The sequence below is a fragment of the Microcebus murinus genome, chromosome 5 (genome assembly GCF_040939455.1).
Source record: "Microcebus murinus isolate Inina chromosome 5, M.murinus_Inina_mat1.0, whole genome shotgun sequence".
NCBI lineage: Eukaryota > Metazoa > Chordata > Mammalia > Primates > Cheirogaleidae > Microcebus > Microcebus murinus.
The window spans coordinates 114,126,694-114,149,197 of NC_134108.1; the positions used below are offsets into that span (position 1 = coordinate 114,126,694).

Sequence of the window (22,504 nt, forward strand, 5' to 3'; positions counted from 1 at the left end):
TTACTGGAACGGGTTCCAGCTCTGGCCAGGAGAACCACGAGAGGTGCCCTCTCACCGCTGCTCCTCCTAGCTGAATAGCACTCCGTGGTGTCCACGCGCCACATTTCATTTACGCACTCGTGGGTCGATGGGCACTCGGGTCGCTTCCAGGTCTTTGCGATTGTGACTTGTGCCCTGACTCTAACCCTAACCCTTACCCAGCCCCGTCTCCTCCTCGGCCCCTGCCTGACTGACTCCTTCCCGCCCGGCCTGTCACCTGTCACCGTCCTCTGCCCCTGCCTGACACGCTCCTCCCCGCCCGGGCCGTCACCGTCCTCGGCCCCTGCCTGACGGGGCTCCTCCGTCGCCTGGGCCTTCCAAGGGCTTGGTGTGGACGCTGGTTCCAGGACGCCCTCCCAGGAACCCGGTAGCAGGGCGGCCGCAGCGTCTCGCGCCACCCAACCGTCCGCCGGCCGGCGGCCGTCGCTAAGTGGCCTGCGGGGGACGTGCCCCCACTGTGGGGCGGGCGCCCAGCCTGGTGTCTTCTCTGAGGCCCCGTGGCTGCTTTTCCCCCCCCGCAAGGGGAGAGCCGCGGAGGTGGGGACCGCCTCCTCGTGGGGACGTACACCCAGCTCTCCACGTCGGATTCCGGGGCTCTCTGTCCTGCCAGATGGCCCAGCTGGCCTGCGGGTCCTTAGAGTGGCAAAAACATCCGAAAACTGAGATTGAGGGTCCGGTGGTTGTCTGCACTTTTGTGCTGGGCACCTCAGGGAGGCCCGGGGCTGGCTGGACAACGCGGTCTGCTGGGCGGGGGGGGGGGTTTGGAGGAGCAACTGATGCCCTTTGCACTTTGGGTAGCAAGTGTCTGAGGTGTCTCTGAGCCCTGCGCCATGTCGGGGGTGGGGGTGGGAGGTCGGGGGGGGTGGAGGAGCAGGAGGAGGAGGAGGAGGAGGAGGTGGGAAGGGCCGTGGCCTGCAGTCGTGTTCCCGGGGTGGCTTCTTCCACAGGCTGCTTGGCCTGGGCTCCCTGCACCTGGGCCTTTGGAGGACTGGCCCTGTGCTTGCCAACGCTTCCCCTGCAGGGACCCAGAGCTGGGAGGTTGCATCTCTCAGCCCTGGGTCGGGCAGAGCCCCAGCGGGCCATGCCCACAACCTCTCTCAGCACGGGTCCCCCAGAAGGCTCCTTTGGGACCAGGATTCTCTTGCGGGTGACTCTTTAAGGTCTGGCCCCTGGATGGAGGGGCACCAGGAGTAGAGGAGCAGGAAGGGGAAGGGGGTGGCCGTGCGAGGGGACACTTTCAGGCCAAGTCCCAGCTTCAGCCTGATCCTCCTGGGAACCCCGGGGTGTACGTCACACCTCCTGGTTGTCCCGCTCTGAGACAAGGAGCCGGGCTTCGCATTCCCCCAGCAGCCAGTCGTGGGCTGAGGACACCTGGGGCGTTGGGAACTCCCTGGCTTCTCCTTGGCTTAACATCTGGAGCTGCTTGTGAATCGCGCCGCCACACACACCCGAGTGCAGGTGTCTTCTGCACAGACTGCGGGCCTCGCTCTTCTGAATGCCGCTAGCTCGCCACCCACCCACGGGTGAACCTGGTCAGGGTACTTTCTCTCGGGGGCAGACTCTGATCCTGGCGGGCTACCGGTGTCTCTGTTTGCTCGTTTCTTTCTTCCATTTCGGGAAAGGCTTCCTTACTGGGTGTGGAAATCTCCTATGCCTTTCCTCGCCTATTCTGTCAGCTTTAAAATTCTCTTTCAGTTGCCACCCTCACAGATGGATTAGGAAACTCTTTCCGGTGCACTCATTAGTGAAATGACCTCAATGAAGCTGGAATCCAATATCTAATCGCCGATTTTTAGCGAGTCCACACGCCAGGGGGGTCGGGGTCCAATGCAGCCCCGGCCAGGCCCAGGCCCCTTGGACTGGGCCACAGGAGGACACAGAGGAGGGTCCCGGCCCCCACGGTCGCGTTGCCGGCAGTTCTCCAAGGGCTTGGGCGTTTTCCAGAGGTAGGAGATGGAGGGGACTGATTTCTTCAGCGCCCCACTAACCACGCCACCCCACCCATGGGACACATCCCTAGAGAGAGAGAGAGACGCCCCATACACTCGCTCCCCTCCCCCATGCGCTGTGCCCCAGCCCGGGCCCGGGGGAATAGGCGGCAGCCCACCCACAGGGTGGGGGGCGCAGCTGAAAGGGGTTGTCGGGGAGGGCGGCCCCTGCCTGGGGTCAAAGGGCGGGCGACCCGCGCGTGCGCAATCGGCGGCGGCGGCGGGGGCGGCCACGAGCTGGGGGTGGGCCAGGCGAGGAGAGGAAGGGGGCTGGAAGGTCTCCACCTTGGCGAGTCCAGCCGTGGAGGCGCATCTTGTGTGAGTGTGAGTGAGTGAGTGTGAGTGTGAGTGTGTGTGTGTGTGTGTGTGTGTATAGAGAGACAGCCCCCCACCCCGGCCCGCCGCTCCCTGCCCGCCCCGCCCCACCCCGCCTGTCACCCCCGTCCCTCGGAGCCCGCCGGACCCGGCCGGTGAACTCAACAGGCCCGCCCGGTGCGGGTCAGCGCCGGCGCGGGGCCTGGGGCGGGAGGAGGCGGCGGGAAAGCGCAGAGAGGCTCGGCTTCTTGAGCGGGGCAGGGGCGCCCTCCGCCGTCTAGGGCCACACCACCCTGAACGCGCCCGATCTCGTCTGGTCTCGGAAGCTAAGCAGGGTCGGGCCTGGTTAGTACTTGGATGGGAGACCGCCTGGGAATACCGGGTGCCGTAGGCTTCTTTTTTTTTTTTTTTTTTTTTTTGTTTTGCCTCTTGTTCTGTCCCCTCTCTGGGAGCGAGGCGGCGGCCCGGGGCGGGGGTCACCCCCACCCTCAGCGCCCGCCGCGGTGCCTGGCGCCCCAGCCCGCACCGTGGGGCCTCCTCTTGTCCCAAGCCGCGACACCGCCGTCACGCGGCAGCATGCGTGGCTTCTGGACTGTCAGGTCTCAGACCAAAGGTCTGCTCCGTGGGAACCGACACGCTGGAGGAAACCTTGAGAGTCTGAGAGGGGAGGGAGTTCCAGAAGAAGGCCAGGATGTCATTTTGAGGGAGTATGTGACCAGAACTCGTCCCGTTGCTTTTGGGGTTCTATGGGCTACACGTAGGAATCTTTGGTGGTGGCACCTGATGTTGGGGGATCCGGAGTCACACCCAGACCTGCCCCACAGGCCTCCTTTTACTTTTCTCTTCGGATTCATTATGTTTAAAAAGTGTCTCTTATCTCTATGATTGCATTTTCTTTTCTCTCTCTTTTCAAGCAGATGATGGGAGTCCAAGTATTAAGGTGACATGTGTTGCCCGTGCCCCCCTCCCCCCTGTGTTCTTATTCATTAACCTCTGATGTTGTTCCAGCGTATTGTGGGGGTACCAATGTTAAGGTCGGGTACGTTGCCCTCTCCCAGCCTCCCCCCTCGGGTCAGAGCCTCAAGTGCGCCCATCCCCCAGTCGGTGCGCACCCACCCCATTCCTAATGGAGGTGTATGCCCATCCCCTCCCCCCACCCGCCCGACACCCACCCGATGAAGGTGATTCCTCTGTGTCCACTTGGGTGTCCGTCGGTTCGTACCCATTTGCTGGTGAGCGCGAGCACGTGGTGCTCGTGTGTCCATTCTTGGGCTACCTGGCTTACTGGAACGGGTTCCAGCTCTGGCCAGGAGAACCACGAGAGGTGCCCTCTCACCGCTGCTCCTCCTAGCTGAATAGCACTCCGTGGTGTCCACGCGCCACATTTCATTTACGCACTCGTGGGTCGATGGGCACTCGGGTCGCTTCCAGGTCTTTGCGATTGTGACTTGTGCCCTGACTCTAACCCTAACCCTTACCCAGCCCCGTCTCCTCCTCGGCCCCTGCCTGACTGACTCCTTCCCGCCCGGCCTGTCACCTGTCACCGTCCTCTGCCCCTGCCTGACACGCTCCTCCCCGCCCGGGCCGTCACCGTCCTCGGCCCCTGCCTGACGGGGCTCCTCCGTCGCCTGGGCCTTCCAAGGGCTTGGTGTGGACGCTGGTTCCAGGACGCCCTCCCAGGAACCCGGTAGCAGGGCGGCCGCAGCGTCTCGCGCCACCCAACCGTCCGCCGGCCGGCGGCCGTCGCTAAGTGGCCTGCGGGGGACGTGCCCCCACTGTGGGGCGGGCGCCCAGCCTGGTGTCTTCTCTGAGGCCCCGTGGCTGCTTTTCCCCCCCCGCAAGGGGAGAGCCGCGGAGGTGGGGACCGCCTCCTCGTGGGGACGTACACCCAGCTCTCCACGTCGGATTCCGGGGCTCTCTGTCCTGCCAGATGGCCCAGCTGGCCTGCGGGTCCTTAGAGTGGCAAAAACATCCGAAAACTGAGATTGAGGGTCCGGTGGTTGTCTGCACTTTTGTGCTGGGCACCTCAGGGAGGCCCGGGGCTGGCTGGACAACGCGGTCTGCTGGGCGGGGGGGGGGGTTTGGAGGAGCAACTGATGCCCTTTGCACTTTGGGTAGCAAGTGTCTGAGGTGTCTCTGAGCCCTGCGCCATGTCGGGGGTGGGGGTGGGAGGTCGGGGGGGGTGGAGGAGCAGGAGGAGGAGGAGGAGGAGGAGGTGGGAAGGGCCGTGGCCTGCAGTCGTGTTCCCGGGGTGGCTTCTTCCACAGGCTGCTTGGCCTGGGCTCCCTGCACCTGGGCCTTTGGAGGACTGGCCCTGTGCTTGCCAACGCTTCCCCTGCAGGGACCCAGAGCTGGGAGGTTGCATCTCTCAGCCCTGGGTCGGGCAGAGCCCCAGCGGGCCATGCCCACAACCTCTCTCAGCACGGGTCCCCCAGAAGGCTCCTTTGGGACCAGGATTCTCTTGCGGGTGACTCTTTAAGGTCTGGCCCCTGGATGGAGGGGCACCAGGAGTAGAGGAGCAGGAAGGGGAAGGGGGTGGCCGTGCGAGGGGACACTTTCAGGCCAAGTCCCAGCTTCAGCCTGATCCTCCTGGGAACCCCGGGGTGTACGTCACACCTCCTGGTTGTCCCGCTCTGAGACAAGGAGCCGGGCTTCGCATTCCCCCAGCAGCCAGTCGTGGGCTGAGGACACCTGGGGCGTTGGGAACTCCCTGGCTTCTCCTTGGCTTAACATCTGGAGCTGCTTGGGAATCGCGCCGCCACACACACCCGAGTGCAGGTGTCTTCTGCACAGACTGCGGGCCTCGCTCTTCTGAATGCCGCTAGCTCGCCACCCACCCACGGGTGAACCTGGTCAGGGTACTTTCTCTCGGGGGCAGACTCTGATCCTGGCGGGCTACCGGTGTCTCTGTTTGCTCGTTTCTTTCTTCCATTTCGGGAAAGGCTTCCTTACTGGGTGTGGAAATCTCCTATGCCTTTCCTCGCCTATTCTGTCAGCTTTAAAATTCTCTTTCAGTTGCCACCCTCACAGATGGATTAGGAAACTCTTTCCGGTGCACTCATTAGTGAAATGACCTCAATGAAGCTGGAATCCAATATCTAATCGCCGATTTTTAGCGAGTCCACACGCCAGGGGGGTCGGGGTCCAATGCAGCCCCGGCCAGGCCCAGGCCCCTTGGACTGGGCCACAGGAGGACACAGAGGAGGGTCCCGGCCCCCACGGTCGCGTTGCCGGCAGTTCTCCAAGGGCTTGGGCGTTTTCCAGAGGTAGGAGATGGAGGGGACTGATTTCTTCAGCGCCCCACTAACCACGCCACCCCACCCATGGGACACATCCCTAGAGAGAGAGAGAGACGCCCCATACACTCGCTCCCCTCCCCCATGCGCTGTGCCCCAGCCCGGGCCCGGGGGAATAGGCGGCAGCCCACCCACAGGGTGGGGGGCGCAGCTGAAAGGGGTTGTCGGGGAGGGCGGCCCCTGCCTGGGGTCAAAGGGCGGGCGACCCGCGCGTGCGCAATCGGCGGCGGCGGCGGGGGCGGCCACGAGCTGGGGGTGGGCCAGGCGAGGAGAGGAAGGGGGCTGGAAGGTCTCCACCTTGGCGAGTCCAGCCGTGGAGGCGCATCTTGTGTGAGTGTGAGTGAGTGAGTGTGAGTGTGAGTGTGTGTGTGTGTGTGTGTGTGTATAGAGAGACAGCCCCCCACCCCGGCCCGCCGCTCCCTGCCCGCCCCGCCCCACCCCGCCTGTCACCCCCGTCCCTCGGAGCCCGCCGGACCCGGCCGGTGAACTCAACAGGCCCGCCCGGTGCGGGTCAGCGCCGGCGCGGGGCCTGGGGCGGGAGGAGGCGGCGGGAAAGCGCAGAGAGGCTCGGCTTCTTGAGCGGGGCAGGGGCGCCCTCCGCCGTCTAGGGCCACACCACCCTGAACGCGCCCGATCTCGTCTGGTCTCGGAAGCTAAGCAGGGTCGGGCCTGGTTAGTACTTGGATGGGAGACCGCCTGGGAATACCGGGTGCCGTAGGCTTCTTTTTTTTTTTTTTTTTTTTTTGTTTTGCCTCTTGTTCTGTCCCCTCTCTGGGAGCGAGGCGGCGGCCCGGGGCGGGGGTCACCCCCACCCTCAGCGCCCGCCGCGGTGCCTGGCGCCCCAGCCCGCACCGTGGGGCCTCCTCTTGTCCCAAGCCGCGACACCGCCGTCACGCGGCAGCATGCGTGGCTTCTGGACTGTCAGGTCTCAGACCAAAGGTCTGCTCCGTGGGAACCGACACGCTGGAGGAAACCTTGAGAGTCTGAGAGGGGAGGGAGTTCCAGAAGAAGGCCAGGATGTCATTTTGAGGGAGTATGTGACCAGAACTCGTCCCGTTGCTTTTGGGGTTCTATGGGCTACACGTAGGAATCTTTGGTGGTGGCACCTGATGTTGGGGGATCCGGAGTCACACCCAGACCTGCCCCACAGGCCTCCTTTTACTTTTCTCTTCGGATTCATTATGTTTAAAAAGTGTCTCTTATCTCTATGATTGCATTTTCTTTTCTCTCTCTTTTCAAGCAGATGATGGGAGTCCAAGTATTAAGGTGACATGTGTTGCCCGTGCCCCCCTCCCCCCTGTGTTCTTATTCATTAACCTCTGATGTTGTTCCAGCGTATTGTGGGGGTACCAATGTTAAGGTCGGGTACGTTGCCCTCTCCCAGCCTCCCCCCTCGGGTCAGAGCCTCAAGTGCGCCCATCCCCCAGTCGGTGCGCACCCACCCCATTCCTAATGGAGGTGTATGCCCATCCCCTCCCCCCACCCGCCCGACACCCACCCGATGAAGGTGATTCCTCTGTGTCCACTTGGGTGTCCGTCGGTTCGTACCCATTTGCTGGTGAGCGCGAGCACGTGGTGCTCGTGTGTCCATTCTTGGGCTACCTGGCTTACTGGAACGGGTTCCAGCTCTGGCCAGGAGAACCACGAGAGGTGCCCTCTCACCGCTGCTCCTCCTAGCTGAATAGCACTCCGTGGTGTCCACGCGCCACATTTCATTTACGCACTCGTGGGTCGATGGGCACTCGGGTCGCTTCCAGGTCTTTGCGATTGTGACTTGTGCCCTGACTCTAACCCTAACCCTTACCCAGCCCCGTCTCCTCCTCGGCCCCTGCCTGACTGACTCCTTCCCGCCCGGCCTGTCACCTGTCACCGTCCTCTGCCCCTGCCTGACACGCTCCTCCCCGCCCGGGCCGTCACCGTCCTCGGCCCCTGCCTGACGGGGCTCCTCCGTCGCCTGGGCCTTCCAAGGGCTTGGTGTGGACGCTGGTTCCAGGACGCCCTCCCAGGAACCCGGTAGCAGGGCGGCCGCAGCGTCTCGCGCCACCCAACCGTCCGCCGGCCGGCGGCCGTCGCTAAGTGGCCTGCGGGGGACGTGCCCCCACTGTGGGGCGGGCGCCCAGCCTGGTGTCTTCTCTGAGGCCCCGTGGCTGCTTTTCCCCCCCCCGCAAGGGGAGAGCCGCGGAGGTGGGGACCGCCTCCTCGTGGGGACGTACACCCAGCTCTCCACGTCGGATTCCGGGGCTCTCTGTCCTGCCAGAAGGCCCAGCTGGCCTGCGGGTCCTTAGAGTGGCAAAAACATCCGAAAACTGAGATTGAGGGTCCGGTGGTTGTCTGCACTTTTGTGCTGGGCACCCCAGGGAGGCCCGGGGGCTGGCTGGACAACGCGGTCTGCTGGGCGGGGGGGGGTTTGGAGGAGCAACTGATGCCCTTTGCACTTTGGGTAGCAAGTGTCTGAGGTGTCTCTGAGCCCTGCGCCATGTCGGGGGTGGGGGTGGGAGGTCGGGGGGGGGTGGAGGAGCAGGAGGAGGAGGAGGAGGAGGAGGTGGGAAGGGCCGTGGCCTGCAGTCGTGTTCCCGGGGTGGCTTCTTCCACAGGCTGCTTGGCCTGGGCTCCCTGCACCTGGGCCTTTGGAGGACTGGCCCTGTGCTTGCCAACGCTTCCCCTGCAGGGACCCAGAGCTGGGAGGTTGCATCTCTCAGCCCTGGGTCGGGCAGAGCCCCAGCGGGCCATGCCCACAACCTCTCTCAGCACGGGTCCCCCAGAAGGCTCCTTTGGGACCAGGATTCTCTTGCGGGTGACTCTTTAAGGTCTGGCCCCTGGATGGAGGGGCACCAGGAGTAGAGGAGCAGGAAGGGGAAGGGGGTGGCCGTGCGAGGGGACACTTTCAGGCCAAGTCCCAGCTTCAGCCTGATCCTCCTGGGAACCCCGGGGTGTACGTCACACCTCCTGGTTGTCCCGCTCTGAGACAAGGAGCCGGGCTTCGCATTCCCCCAGCAGCCAGTCGTGGGCTGAGGACACCTGGGGCGTTGGGAACTCCCTGGCTTCTCCTTGGCTTAACATCTGGAGCTGCTTGGGAATCGCGCCGCCACACACACCCGAGTGCAGGTGTCTTCTGCACAGACTGTGGGCCTCGCTCTTCTGAATGCCGCTAGCTCGCCACCCACCCACGGGTGAACCTGGTCAGGGTACTTTCTCTCGGGGGCAGACTCTGATCCTGGCGGGCTACCGGTGTCTCTGTTTGCTCGTTTCTTTCTTCCATTTCGGGAAAGGCTTCCTTACTGGGTGTGGAAATCTCCTATGCCTTTCCTCGCCTATTCTGTCAGCTTTAAAATTCTCTTTCAGTTGCCACCCTCACAGATGGATTAGGAAACTCTTTCCGGTGCACTCATTAGTGAAATGACCTCAATGAAGCTGGAATCCAATATCTAATCGCCGATTTTTAGCGAGTCCACACGCCAGGGGGGTCGGGGTCCAATGCAGCCCCGGCCAGGCCCAGGCCCCTTGGACTGGGCCACAGGAGGACACAGAGGAGGGTCCCGGCCCCCACGGTCGCGTTGCCGGCAGTTCTCCAAGGGCTTGGGCGTTTTCCAGAGGTAGGAGATGGAGGGGACTGATTTCTTCAGCGCCCCACTAACCACGCCACCCCACCCATGGGACACATCCCTAGAGAGAGAGAGAGACGCCCCATACACTCGCTCCCCTCCCCCATGCGCTGTGCCCCAGCCCGGGCCCGGGGGAATAGGCGGCAGCCCACCCACAGGGTGGGGGGCGCAGCTGAAAGGGGTTGTCGGGGAGGGCGGCCCCTGCCTGGGGTCAAAGGGCGGGCGACCCGCGCGTGCGCAATCGGCGGCGGCGGCGGGGGCGGCCACGAGCTGGGGGTGGGCCAGGCGAGGAGAGGAAGGGGGCTGGAAGGTCTCCACCTTGGCGAGTCCAGCCGTGGAGGCGCATCTTGTGTGAGTGTGAGTGAGTGAGTGTGAGTGTGAGTGTGTGTGTGTGTGTGTGTGTGTATAGAGAGACAGCCCCCCACCCCGGCCCGCCGCTCCCTGCCCGCCCCGCCCCACCCCGCCTGTCACCCCCGTCCCTCGGAGCCCGCCGGACCCGGCCGGTGAACTCAACAGGCCCGCCCGGTGCGGGTCAGCGCCGGCGCGGGGCCTGGGGCGGGAGGAGGCGGCGGGAAAGCGCAGAGAGGCTCGGCTTCTTGAGCGGGGCAGGGGCGCCCTCCGCCGTCTAGGGCCACACCACCCTGAACGCGCCCGATCTCGTCTGGTCTCGGAAGCTAAGCAGGGTCGGGCCTGGTTAGTACTTGGATGGGAGACCGCCTGGGAATACCGGGTGCCGTAGGCTTCTTTTTTTTTTTTTTTTTTTTTTTGTTTTGCCTCTTGTTCTGTCCCCTCTCTGGGAGCGAGGCGGCGGCCCGGGGCGGGGGTCACCCCCACCCTCAGCGCCCGCCGCGGTGCCTGGCGCCCCAGCCCGCACCGTGGGGCCTCCTCTTGTCCCAAGCCGCGACACCGCCGTCACGCGGCAGCATGCGTGGCTTCTGGACTGTCAGGTCTCAGACCAAAGGTCTGCTCCGTGGGAACCGACACGCTGGAGGAAACCTTGAGAGTCTGAGAGGGGAGGGAGTTCCAGAAGAAGGCCAGGATGTCATTTTGAGGGAGTATGTGACCAGAACTCGTCCCGTTGCTTTTGGGGTTCTATGGGCTACACGTAGGAATCTTTGGTGGTGGCACCTGATGTTGGGGGATCCGGAGTCACACCCAGACCTGCCCCACAGGCCTCCTTTTACTTTTCTCTTCGGATTCATTATGTTTAAAAAGTGTCTCTTATCTCTATGATTGCATTTTCTTTTCTCTCTCTTTTCAAGCAGATGATGGGAGTCCAAGTATTAAGGTGACATGTGTTGCCCGTGCCCCCCTCCCCCCTGTGTTCTTATTCATTAACCTCTGATGTTGTTCCAGCGTATTGTGGGGGTACCAATGTTAAGGTCGGGTACGTTGCCCTCTCCCAGCCTCCCCCCTCGGGTCAGAGCCTCAAGTGCGCCCATCCCCCAGTCGGTGCGCACCCACCCCATTCCTAATGGAGGTGTATGCCCATCCCCTCCCCCCACCCGCCCGACACCCACCCGATGAAGGTGATTCCTCTGTGTCCACTTGGGTGTCCGTCGGTTCGTACCCATTTGCTGGTGAGCGCGAGCACGTGGTGCTCGTGTGTCCATTCTTGGGCTACCTGGCTTACTGGAACGGGTTCCAGCTCTGGCCAGGAGAACCACGAGAGGTGCCCTCTCACCGCTGCTCCTCCTAGCTGAATAGCACTCCGTGGTGTCCACGCGCCACATTTCATTTACGCACTCGTGGGTCGATGGGCACTCGGGTCGCTTCCAGGTCTTTGCGATTGTGACTTGTGCCCTGACTCTAACCCTAACCCTTACCCAGCCCCGTCTCCTCCTCGGCCCCTGCCTGACTGACTCCTTCCCGCCCGGCCTGTCACCTGTCACCGTCCTCTGCCCCTGCCTGACACGCTCCTCCCCGCCCGGGCCGTCACCGTCCTCGGCCCCTGCCTGACGGGGCTCCTCCGTCGCCTGGGCCTTCCAAGGGCTTGGTGTGGACGCTGGTTCCAGGACGCCCTCCCAGGAACCCGGTAGCAGGGCGGCCGCAGCGTCTCGCGCCACCCAACCGTCCGCCGGCCGGCGGCCGTCGCTAAGTGGCCTGCGGGGGACGTGCCCCCACTGTGGGGCGGGCGCCCAGCCTGGTGTCTTCTCTGAGGCCCCGTGGCTGCTTTTCCCCCCCCCGCAAGGGGAGAGCCGCGGAGGTGGGGACCGCCTCCTCGTGGGGACGTACACCCAGCTCTCCACGTCGGATTCCGGGGCTCTCTGTCCTGCCAGAAGGCCCAGCTGGCCTGCGGGTCCTTAGAGTGGCAAAAACATCCGAAAACTGAGATTGAGGGTCCGGTGGTTGTCTGCACTTTTGTGCTGGGCACCCCAGGGAGGCCCGGGGGCTGGCTGGACAACGCGGTCTGCTGGGCGGGGGGGGGGTTTGGAGGAGCAACTGATGCCCTTTGCACTTTGGGTAGCAAGTGTCTGAGGTGTCTCTGAGCCCTGCGCCATGTCGGGGGTGGGGGTGGGAGGTCGGGGGGGGGTGGAGGAGCAGGAGGAGGAGGAGGAGGAGGAGGTGGGAAGGGCCGTGGCCTGCAGTCGTGTTCCCGGGGTGGCTTCTTCCACAGGCTGCTTGGCCTGGGCTCCCTGCACCTGGGCCTTTGGAGGACTGGCCCTGTGCTTGCCAACGCTTCCCCTGCAGGGACCCAGAGCTGGGAGGTTGCATCTCTCAGCCCTGGGTCGGGCAGAGCCCCAGCGGGCCATGCCCACAACCTCTCTCAGCACGGGTCCCCCAGAAGGCTCCTTTGGGACCAGGATTCTCTTGCGGGTGACTCTTTAAGGTCTGGCCCCTGGATGGAGGGGCACCAGGAGTAGAGGAGCAGGAAGGGGAAGGGGGTGGCCGTGCGAGGGGACACTTTCAGGCCAAGTCCCAGCTTCAGCCTGATCCTCCTGGGAACCCCGGGGTGTACGTCACACCTCCTGGTTGTCCCGCTCTGAGACAAGGAGCCGGGCTTCGCATTCCCCCAGCAGCCAGTCGTGGGCTGAGGACACCTGGGGCGTTGGGAACTCCCTGGCTTCTCCTTGGCTTAACATCTGGAGCTGCTTGGGAATCGCGCCGCCACACACACCCGAGTGCAGGTGTCTTCTGCACAGACTGCGGGCCTCGCTCTTCTGAATGCCGCTAGCTCGCCACCCACCCACGGGTGAACCTGGTCAGGGTACTTTCTCTCGGGGGCAGACTCTGATCCTGGCGGGCTACCGGTGTCTCTGTTTGCTCGTTTCTTTCTTCCATTTCGGGAAAGGCTTCCTTACTGGGTGTGGAAATCTCCTATGCCTTTCCTCGCCTATTCTGTCAGCTTTAAAATTCTCTTTCAGTTGCCACCCTCACAGATGGATTAGGAAACTCTTTCCGGTGCACTCATTAGTGAAATGACCTCAATGAAGCTGGAATCCAATATCTAATCGCCGATTTTTAGCGAGTCCACACGCCAGGGGGGTCGGGGTCCAATGCAGCCCCGGCCAGGCCCAGGCCCCTTGGACTGGGCCACAGGAGGACACAGAGGAGGGTCCCGGCCCCCACGGTCGCGTTGCCGGCAGTTCTCCAAGGGCTTGGGCGTTTTCCAGAGGTAGGAGATGGAGGGGACTGATTTCTTCAGCGCCCCACTAACCACGCCACCCCACCCATGGGACACATCCCTAGAGAGAGAGAGAGACGCCCCATACACTCGCTCCCCTCCCCCATGCGCTGTGCCCCAGCCCGGGCCCGGGGGAATAGGCGGCAGCCCACCCACAGGGTGGGGGGCGCAGCTGAAAGGGGTTGTCGGGGAGGGCGGCCCCTGCCTGGGGTCAAAGGGCGGGCGACCCGCGCGTGCGCAATCGGCGGCGGCGGCGGGGGCGGCCACGAGCTGGGGGTGGGCCAGGCGAGGAGAGGAAGGGGGCTGGAAGGTCTCCACCTTGGCGAGTCCAGCCGTGGAGGCGCATCTTGTGTGAGTGTGAGTGAGTGAGTGTGAGTGTGAGTGTGTGTGTGTGTGTGTGTGTGTATAGAGAGACAGCCCCCCACCCCGGCCCGCCGCTCCCTGCCCGCCCCGCCCCACCCCGCCTGTCACCCCCGTCCCTCGGAGCCCGCCGGACCCGGCCGGTGAACTCAACAGGCCCGCCCGGTGCGGGTCAGCGCCGGCGCGGGGCCTGGGGCGGGAGGAGGCGGCGGGAAAGCGCAGAGAGGCTCGGCTTCTTGAGCGGGGCAGGGGCGCCCTCCGCCGTCTAGGGCCACACCACCCTGAACGCGCCCGATCTCGTCTGGTCTCGGAAGCTAAGCAGGGTCGGGCCTGGTTAGTACTTGGATGGGAGACCGCCTGGGAATACCGGGTGCCGTAGGCTTCTTTTTTTTTTTTTTTTTTTTTTTGTTTTGCCTCTTGTTCTGTCCCCTCTCTGGGAGCGAGGCGGCGGCCCGGGGCGGGGGTCACCCCCACCCTCAGCGCCCGCCGCGGTGCCTGGCGCCCCAGCCCGCACCGTGGGGCCTCCTCTTGTCCCAAGCCGCGACACCGCCGTCACGCGGCAGCATGCGTGGCTTCTGGACTGTCAGGTCTCAGACCAAAGGTCTGCTCCGTGGGAACCGACACGCTGGAGGAAACCTTGAGAGTCTGAGAGGGGAGGGAGTTCCAGAAGAAGGCCAGGATGTCATTTTGAGGGAGTATGTGACCAGAACTCGTCCCGTTGCTTTTGGGGTTCTATGGGCTACACGTAGGAATCTTTGGTGGTGGCACCTGATGTTGGGGGATCCGGAGTCACACCCAGACCTGCCCCACAGGCCTCCTTTTACTTTTCTCTTCGGATTCATTATGTTTAAAAAGTGTCTCTTATCTCTATGATTGCATTTTCTTTTCTCTCTCTTTTCAAGCAGATGATGGGAGTCCAAGTATTAAGGTGACATGTGTTGCCCGTGCCCCCCTCCCCCCTGTGTTCTTATTCATTAACCTCTGATGTTGTTCCAGCGTATTGTGGGGGTACCAATGTTAAGGTCGGGTACGTTGCCCTCTCCCAGCCTCCCCCCTCGGGTCAGAGCCTCAAGTGCGCCCATCCCCCAGTCGGTGCGCACCCACCCCATTCCTAATGGAGGTGTATGCCCATCCCCTCCCCCCACCCGCCCGACACCCACCCGATGAAGGTGATTCCTCTGTGTCCACTTGGGTGTCCGTCGGTTCGTACCCATTTGCTGGTGAGCGCGAGCACGTGGTGCTCGTGTGTCCATTCTTGGGCTACCTGGCTTACTGGAACGGGTTCCAGCTCTGGCCAGGAGAACCACGAGAGGTGCCCTCTCACCGCTGCTCCTCCTAGCTGAATAGCACTCCGTGGTGTCCACGCGCCACATTTCATTTACGCACTCGTGGGTCGATGGGCACTCGGGTCGCTTCCAGGTCTTTGCGATTGTGACTTGTGCCCTGACTCTAACCCTAACCCTTACCCAGCCCCGTCTCCTCCTCGGCCCCTGCCTGACTGACTCCTTCCCGCCCGGCCTGTCACCTGTCACCGTCCTCTGCCCCTGCCTGACACGCTCCTCCCCGCCCGGGCCGTCACCGTCCTCGGCCCCTGCCTGACGGGGCTCCTCCGTCGCCTGGGCCTTCCAAGGGCTTGGTGTGGACGCTGGTTCCAGGACGCCCTCCCAGGAACCCGGTAGCAGGGCGGCCGCAGCGTCTCGCGCCACCCAACCGTCCGCCGGCCGGCGGCCGTCGCTAAGTGGCCTGCGGGGGACGTGCCCCCACTGTGGGGCGGGCGCCCAGCCTGGTGTCTTCTCTGAGGCCCCGTGGCTGCTTTTCCCCCCCCCGCAAGGGGAGAGCCGCGGAGGTGGGGACCGCCTCCTCGTGGGGACGTACACCCAGCTCTCCACGTCGGATTCCGGGGCTCTCTGTCCTGCCAGAAGGCCCAGCTGGCCTGCGGGTCCTTAGAGTGGCAAAAACATCCGAAAACTGAGATTGAGGGTCCGGTGGTTGTCTGCACTTTTGTGCTGGGCACCCCAGGGAGGCCCGGGGGCTGGCTGGACAACGCGGTCTGCTGGGCGGGGGGGGGTTTGGAGGAGCAACTGATGCCCTTTGCACTTTGGGTAGCAAGTGTCTGAGGTGTCTCTGAGCCCTGCGCCATGTCGGGGGTGGGGGTGGGAGGTCGGGGGGGGGTGGAGGAGCAGGAGGAGGAGGAGGAGGAGGAGGTGGGAAGGGCCGTGGCCTGCAGTCGTGTTCCCGGGGTGGCTTCTTCCACAGGCTGCTTGGCCTGGGCTCCCTGCACCTGGGCCTTTGGAGGACTGGCCCTGTGCTTGCCAACGCTTCCCCTGCAGGGACCCAGAGCTGGGAGGTTGCATCTCTCAGCCCTGGGTCGGGCAGAGCCCCAGCGGGCCATGCCCACAACCTCTCTCAGCACGGGTCCCCCAGAAGGCTCCTTTGGGACCAGGATTCTCTTGCGGGTGACTCTTTAAGGTCTGGCCCCTGGATGGAGGGGCACCAGGAGTAGAGGAGCAGGAAGGGGAAGGGGGTGGCCGTGCGAGGGGACACTTTCAGGCCAAGTCCCAGCTTCAGCCTGATCCTCCTGGGAACCCCGGGGTGTACGTCACACCTCCTGGTTGTCCCGCTCTGAGACAAGGAGCCGGGCTTCGCATTCCCCCAGCAGCCAGTCGTGGGCTGAGGACACCTGGGGCGTTGGGAACTCCCTGGCTTCTCCTTGGCTTAACATCTGGAGCTGCTTGGGAATCGCGCCGCCACACACACCCGAGTGCAGGTGTCTTCTGCACAGACTGCGGGCCTCGCTCTTCTGAATGCCGCTAGCTCGCCACCCACCCACGGGTGAACCTGGTCAGGGTACTTTCTCTCGGGGGCAGACTCTGATCCTGGCGGGCTACCGGTGTCTCTGTTTGCTCGTTTCTTTCTTCCATTTCGGGAAAGGCTTCCTTACTGGGTGTGGAAATCTCCTATGCCTTTCCTCGCCTATTCTGTCAGCTTTAAAATTCTCTTTCAGTTGCCACCCTCACAGATGGATTAGGAAACTCTTTCCGGTGCACTCATTAGTGAAATGACCTCAATGAAGCTGGAATCCAATATCTAATCGCCGATTTTTAGCGAGTCCACACGCCAGGGGGGTCGGGGTCCAATGCAGCCCCGGCCAGGCCCAGGCCCCTTGGACTGGGCCACAGGAGGACACAGAGGAGGGTCCCGGCCCCCACGGTCGCGTTGCCGGCAGTTCTCCAAGGGCTTGGGCGTTTTCCAGAGGTAGGAGATGGAGGGGACTGATTTCTTCAGCGCCCCACTAACCACGCCACCCCACCCATGGGACACATCCCTAGAGAGAGAGAGAGACGCCCCATACACTCGCTCCCCTCCCCCATGCGCTGTGCCCCAGCCCGGGCCCGGGGGAATAGGCGGCAGCCCACCCACAGGGTGGGGGGCGCAGCTGAAAGGGGTTGTCGGGGAGGGCGGCCCCTGCCTGGGGTCAAAGGGCGGGCGACCCGCGCGTGCGCAATCGGCGGCGGCGGCGGGGGCGGCCACGAGCTGGGGGTGGGCCAGGCGAGGAGAGGAAGGGGGCTGGAAGGTCTCCACCTTGGCGAGTCCAGCCGTGGAGGCGCATCTTGTGTGAGTGTGAGTGAGTGAGTGTGAGTGTGAGTGTGTGTGTGTGTGTGTGTGTGTGTATAGAGAGACAGCCCCCCACCCCGGCCCGCCGCTCCCTGCCCGCCCCGCCCCACCCCGCCTGTCACCCCCGTCCCTCGGAGCCCGCCGGACCCGGCCGGTGAACTCAACAGGCCCGCCCGGTGCGGGTCAGCGCTGGCGCGGGGCCTGGGGCGGGAGGAGGCGGCGGGAAAGCGCAGAGAGGCTCGGCTTCTTGAGCGGGGCAGGGGCGCCCTCCGCCGTCTAGGGCCACACCACCCTGAACGCGCCCGATCTCGTCTGGTCTCAGAAGCTAAGCAGGGTCGGGCCTGGTTAGTACTTGGATGGGAGACCGCCTGGGAATACCGGGTGCCGTAGGCTTCTTCTTTTTTTTTTTTTTTTTTTTGTTTTGCCTCTTGTTCTGTCCCCTCTCTGGGAGCGAGGCGGCGGCCCGGGGCGGGGGTCACCCCCACCCTCAGCGCCCGCCGCGGTGCCTGGCGCCCCAGCCCGCACCGTGGGGCCTCCTCTTGTCCCAAGCCGCGACACCGCCGTCACGCGGCAGCATGCGTGGCTTCTGGACTGTCAGGTCTCAGACCAAAGGTCTGCTCCGTGGGAACCGACACGCTGGAGGAAACCTTGAGAGTCTGAGAGGGGAGGGAGTTCCAGAAGAAGGCCAGGATGTCATTTTGAGGGAGTATGTGACCAGAACTCGTCCCGTTGCTTTTGGGGTTCTATGGGCTACACGTAGGAATCTTTGGTGGTGGCACCTGATGTTGGGGGATCCGGAGTCACACCCAGACCTGCCCCACAGGCCTCCTTTTACTTTTCTCTTCGGATTCATTATGTTTAAAAAGTGTCTCTTATCTCTATGATTGCATTTTCTTTTCTCTCTCTTTTCAAGCAGATGATGGGAGTCCAAGTATTAAGGTGACATGTGTTGCCCGTGCCCCCCTCCCCCCTGTGTTCTTATTCATTAACCTCTGATGTTGTTCCAGCGTATTGTGGGGGTACCAATGTTAAGGTCGGGTACGTTGCCCTCTCCCAGCCTCCCCCCTCGGGTCAGAGCCTCAAGTGCGCCCATCCCCCAGTCGGTGCGCACCCACCCCATTCCTAATGGAGGTGTATGCCCATCCCCTCCCCCCACCCGCCCGACACCCACCCGATGAAGGTGATTCCTCTGTGTCCACTTGGGTGTCCGTCGGTTCGTACCCATTTGCTGGTGAGCGCGAGCACGTGGTGCTCGTGTGTCCATTCTTGGGCTACCTGGCTTACTGGAACGGGTTCCAGCTCTGGCCAGGAGAACCACGAGAGGTGCCCTCTCACCGCTGCTCCTCCTAGCTGAATACCACTCCGTGGTGTCCACGCGCCACATTTCATTTACGCACTCGTGGGTCGATGGGCACTCGGGTCGCTTCCAGGTCTTTGCGATTGTGACTTGTGCCCTGACTCTAACCCTAACCCTTACCCAGCCCCGTCTCCTCCTCGGCCCCTGCCTGACTGACTCCTTCCCGCCCGGCCTGTCACCTGTCACCGTCCTCTGCCCCTGCCTGACACGCTCCTCCCCGCCCGGGCCGTCACCGTCCTCGGCCCCTGCCTGACGGGGCTCCTCCGTCGCCTGGGCCTTCCAAGGGCTTGGTGTGGACGCTGGTTCCAGGACGCCCTCCCAGGAACCCGGTAGCAGGGCGGCCGCAGCGTCTCGCGCCACCCAACCGTCCGCCGGCCGGCGGCCGTCGCTAAGTGGCCTGCGGGGGACGTGCCCCCACTGTGGGGCGGGCGCCCAGCCTGGTGTCTTCTCTGAGGCCCCGTGGCTGCTTTTCCCCCCCCCGCAAGGGGAGAGCCGCGGAGGTGGGGACCGCCTCCTCGTGGGGACGTACACCCAGCTCTCCACGTCGGATTCCGGGGCTCTCTGTCCTGCCAGAAGGCCCAGCTGGCCTGCGGGTCCTTAGAGTGGCAAAAACATCCGAAAACTGAGATTGAGGGTCCGGTGGTTGTCTGCACTTTTGTGCTGGGCACCCCAGGGAGGCCCGGGGGCTGGCTGGACAACGCGGTCTGCTGGGCGGGGGGGGGTTTGGAGGAGCAACTGATGCCCTTTGCACTTTGGGTAGCAAGTGTCTGAGGTGTCTCTGAGCCCTGCGCCATGTCGGGGGTGGGGGTGGGAGGTCGGGGGGGGGTGGAGGAGCAGGAGGAGGAGGAGGAGGAGGAGGTGGGAAGGGCCGTGGCCTGCAGTCGTGTTCCCGGGGTGGCTTCTTCCACAGGCTGCTTGGCCTGGGCTCCCTGCACCTGGGCCTTTGGAGGACTGGCCCTGTGCTTGCCAACGCTTCCCCTGCAGGGACCCAGAGCTGGGAGGTTGCATCTCTCAGCCCTGGGTCGGGCAGAGCCCCAGCGGGCCATGCCCACAACCTCTCTCAGCACGGGTCCCCCAGAAGGCTCCTTTGGGACCAGGATTCTCTTGCGGGTGACTCTTTAAGGTCTGGCCCCTGGATGGAGGGGCACCAGGAGTAGAGGAGCAGGAAGGGGAAGGGGGTGGCCGTGCGAGGGGACACTTTCAGGCCAAGTCCCAGCTTCAGCCTGATCCTCCTGGGAACCCCGGGGTGTACGTCACACCTCCTGGTTGTCCCGCTCTGAGACAAGGAGCCGGGCTTCGCATTCCCCCAGCAGCCAGTCGTGGGCTGAGGACACCTGGGGCGTTGGGAACTCCCTGGCTTCTCCTTGGCTTAACATCTGGAGCTGCTTGTGAATCGCGCCGCCACACACACCCGAGTGCAGGTGTCTTCTGCACAGACTGCGGGCCTCGCTCTTCTGAATGCCGCTAGCTCGCCACCCACCCACGGGTGAACCTGGTCAGGGTACTTTCTCTCGGGGGCAGACTCTGATCCTGGCGGGCTACCGGTGTCTCTGTTTGCTCGTTTCTTTCTTCCATTTCGGGAAAGGCTTCCTTACTGGGTGTGGAAATCTCCTATGCCTTTCCTCGCCTATTCTGTCAGCTTTAAAATTCTCTTTCAGTTGCCACCCTCACAGATGGATTAGGAAACTCTTTCCGGTGCACTCATTAGTGAAATGACCTCAATGAAGCTGGAATCCAATATCTAATCGCCGATTTTTAGCGAGTCCACACGCCAGGGGGGTCGGGGTCCAATGCAGCCCCGGCCAGGCCCAGGCCCCTTGGACTGGGCCACAGGAGGACACAGAGGAGGGTCCCGGCCCCCACGGTCGCGTTGCCGGCAGTTCTCCAAGGGCTTGGGCGTTTTCCAGAGGTAGGAGATGGAGGGGACTGATTTCTTCAGCGCCCCACTAACCACGCCACCCCACCCATGGGACACATCCCTAGAGAGAGAGAGAGACGCCCCATACACTCGCTCCCCTCCCCCATGCGCTGTGCCCCAGCCCGGGCCCGGGGGAATAGGCGGCAGCCCACCCACAGGGTGGGGGGCGCAGCTGAAAGGGGTTGTCGGGGAGGGCGGCCCCTGCCTGGGGTCAAAGGGCGGGCGACCCGCGCGTGCGCAATCGGCGGCGGCGGCGGGGGCGGCCACGAGCTGGGGGTGGGCCAGGCGAGGAGAGGAAGGGGGCTGGAAGGTCTCCACCTTGGCGAGTCCAGCCGTGGAGGCGCATCTTGTGTGAGTGTGAGTGAGTGAGTGTGAGTGTGAGTGTGTGTGTGTGTGTGTGTGTGTGTATAGAGAGACAGCCCCCCACCCCGGCCCGCCGCTCCCTGCCCGCCCCGCCCCACCCCGCCTGTCACCCCCGTCCCTCGGAGCCCGCCGGACCCGGCCGGTGAACTCAACAGGCCCGCCCGGTGCGGGTCAGCGCTGGCGCGGGGCCTGGGGCGGGAGGAGGCGGCGGGAAAGCGCAGAGAGGCTCGGCTTCTTGAGCGGGGCAGGGGCGCCCTCCGCCGTCTAGGGCCACACCACCCTGAACGCGCCCGATCTCGTCTGGTCTCAGAAGCTAAGCAGGGTCGGGCCTGGTTAGTACTTGGATGGGAGACCGCCTGGGAATACCGGGTGCCGTAGGCTTCTTCTTTTTTTTTTTTTTTTTTTGTTTTGCCTCTTGTTCTGTCCCCTCTCTGGGAGCGAGGCGGCGGCCCGGGGCGGGGGTCACCCCCACCCTCAGCGCCCGCCGCGGTGCCTGGCGCCCCAGCCCGCACCGTGGGGCCTCCTCTTGTCCCAAGCCGCGACACCGCCGTCACGCGGCAGCATGCGTGGCTTCTGGACTGTCAGGTCTCAGACCAAAGGTCTGCTCCGTGGGAACCGACACGCTGGAGGAAACCTTGAGAGTCTGAGAGGGGAGGGAGTTCCAGAAGAAGGCCAGGATGTCATTTTGAGGGAGTATGTGACCAGAACTCGTCCCGTTGCTTTTGGGGTTCTATGGGCTACACGTAGGAATCTTTGGTGGTGGCACCTGATGTTGGGGGATCCGGAGTCACACCCAGACCTGCCCCACAGGCCTCCTTTTACTTTTCTCTTCGGATTCATTATGTTTAAAAAGTGTCTCTTATCTCTATGATTGCATTTTCTTTTCTCTCTCTTTTCAAGCAGATGATGGGAGTCCAAGTATTAAGGTGACATGTGTTGCCCGTGCCCCCCTCCCCCCTGTGTTCTTATTCATTAACCTCTGATGTTGTTCCAGCGTATTGTGGGGGTACCAATGTTAAGGTCGGGTACGTTGCCCTCTCCCAGCCTCCCCCCTCGGGTCAGAGCCTCAAGTGCGCCCATCCCCCAGTCGGTGCGCACCCACCCCATTCCTAATGGAGGTGTATGCCCATCCCCTCCCCCCACCCGCCCGACACCCACCCGATGAAGGTGATTCCTCTGTGTCCACTTGGGTGTCCGTCGGTTCGTACCCATTTGCTGGTGAGCGCGAGCACGTGGTGCTCGTGTGTCCATTCTTGGGCTACCTGGCTTACTGGAACGGGTTCCAGCTCTGGCCAGGAGAACCACGAGAGGTGCCCTCTCACCGCTGCTCCTCCTAGCTGAATAGCACTCCGTGGTGTCCACGCGCCACATTTCATTTACGCACTCGTGGGTCGATGGGCACTCGGGTCGCTTCCAGGTCTTTGCGATTGTGACTTGTGCCCTGACTCTAACCCTAACCCTTACCCAGCCCCGTCTCCTCCTCGGCCCCTGCCTGACTGACTCCTTCCCGCCCGGCCTGTCACCTGTCACCGTCCTCTGCCCCTGCCTGACACGCTCCTCCCCGCCCGGGCCGTCACCGTCCTCGGCCCCTGCCTGACGGGGCTCCTCCGTCGCCTGGGCCTTCCAAGGGCTTGGTGTGGACGCTGGTTCCAGGACGCCCTCCCAGGAACCCGGTAGCAGGGCGGCCGCAGCGTCTCGCGCCACCCAACCGTCCGCCGGCCGGCGGCCGTCGCTAAGTGGCCTGCGGGGGACGTGCCCCCACTGTGGGGCGGGCGCCCAGCCTGGTGTCTTCTCTGAGGCCCCGTGGCTGCTTTTCCCCCCCCCCGCAAGGGGAGAGCCGCGGAGGTGGGGACCGCCTCCTCGTGGGGACGTACACCCAGCTCTCCACGTCGGATTCCGGGGCTCTCTGTCCTGCCAGAAGGCCCAGCTGGCCTGCGGGTCCTTAGAGTGGCAAAAACATCCGAAAACTGAGATTGAGGGTCCGGTGGTTGTCTGCACTTTTGTGCTGGGCACCCCAGGGAGGCCC

The 22,504-nt window shown here is 63.7% G+C and overlaps 6 non-coding genes across 6 annotated transcripts; all 6 read left to right on the forward strand.

The window, feature by feature from the left end:
• Positions 1–2,617: 2,617 nt before the first annotated feature.
• LOC142871327 (5S ribosomal RNA) lies at positions 2,618–2,736 on the forward strand. The gene has a single exon (XR_012919573.1). It is a non-coding gene; the product is annotated as a 5S ribosomal RNA (ribosomal RNA).
• Positions 2,737–6,240: 3,504 nt separating this feature from the next.
• LOC142871334 (5S ribosomal RNA) lies at positions 6,241–6,359 on the forward strand. Its single transcript, XR_012919577.1, has one exon. It is a non-coding gene; the product is annotated as a 5S ribosomal RNA (ribosomal RNA).
• Positions 6,360–9,863: 3,504 nt separating this feature from the next.
• Positions 9,864–9,982, forward strand: LOC142871335 (5S ribosomal RNA). The gene has a single exon (XR_012919578.1). It is a non-coding gene; the product is annotated as a 5S ribosomal RNA (ribosomal RNA).
• A 3,506-nt stretch (positions 9,983–13,488) lies between these two features.
• LOC142871336 (5S ribosomal RNA) lies at positions 13,489–13,607 on the forward strand. The gene has a single exon (XR_012919579.1). It is a non-coding gene; the product is annotated as a 5S ribosomal RNA (ribosomal RNA).
• Positions 13,608–17,114: 3,507 nt separating this feature from the next.
• LOC142871043 (5S ribosomal RNA) lies at positions 17,115–17,233 on the forward strand. The gene has a single exon (XR_012919389.1). It is a non-coding gene; the product is annotated as a 5S ribosomal RNA (ribosomal RNA).
• Positions 17,234–20,740: 3,507 nt separating this feature from the next.
• LOC142871044 (5S ribosomal RNA) lies at positions 20,741–20,859 on the forward strand. Its single transcript, XR_012919390.1, has one exon. It is a non-coding gene; the product is annotated as a 5S ribosomal RNA (ribosomal RNA).
• The last annotated feature ends 1,645 nt before the right edge of the window (positions 20,860–22,504 follow it).